The sequence below is a fragment of the Micropterus dolomieu genome, linkage group LG06, assembly GCF_021292245.1.
Source record: "Micropterus dolomieu isolate WLL.071019.BEF.003 ecotype Adirondacks linkage group LG06, ASM2129224v1, whole genome shotgun sequence".
Taxonomy (NCBI): Eukaryota; Metazoa; Chordata; class Actinopteri; order Centrarchiformes; family Centrarchidae; genus Micropterus; species Micropterus dolomieu.
The window spans coordinates 11,118,803-11,119,430 of record NC_060155.1 but is presented as its reverse complement, the minus strand read 5'-3'; the positions used below and the strand labels follow the sequence as shown (position 1 = coordinate 11,119,430).

The 628-nt window shown below is 52.5% G+C and overlaps 1 long non-coding RNA gene across 1 annotated transcript in view; it reads right to left on the bottom strand.

Moving 5' to 3' along the window:
* LOC123971893 overlaps window positions 1–628 on the bottom strand; it is an 86,612-nt gene that overhangs the window by 40,546 nt on the left and 45,438 nt on the right. The window lies entirely within an intron of this gene.

Genomic DNA, 628 nt, shown 5'->3' with positions numbered 1-628 from the left:
AAGCATTAGTGACTTGAATTTGATTCTGGAGGCCACGGGGAGCCAGTGGAGGTCATTGAGTAATGGAGTGACATGAGTCCTTTTGGGCTGATCAAAAACCAGACGCGCTGCTGCGTTCTGAACCATTTGTAAGGGTTTCACCGCACAGGTTCACACACACTCAGCTGGAATGACCAAGAGTTCGGTCTTAGAGAGGTTTAGTTGAAGGTGGCAAGCCTTCATCCATGCAGATATGTCCGATAGACAGTCCGTGATCCGCGCCGAGACAGTGGGCTCGCCTGGCGGGAAGGATAGGTAGAGTTGCGTGTCGTCTGCGTAGCAGTGGTAGGAGAGGCCGTGCGAGCAAATGATCGGCCCCAGTGAGGTGGTGTAAATTGAGAAGAGAAGGGGCCCAAGCACTGAGCCTTGGGGCACCCCTGTGGAGAGGCAGTGGGAGAAGGATAATTGTCCTTGCCACAAAACATTGTAGGAACGCCCCAAGAGGTAGGATTCGAACCACAGGAGTGCTTTACTCGAGATGCCCATTACAAAGAGAGCGGATAGCAGAATCCTGTGGTTGACTGTGTCAAAGGCAGCTGATAGGTCAAGCAGGATAAGAACCGAGGATTGGGCTGCAGCTTTAGCTGAC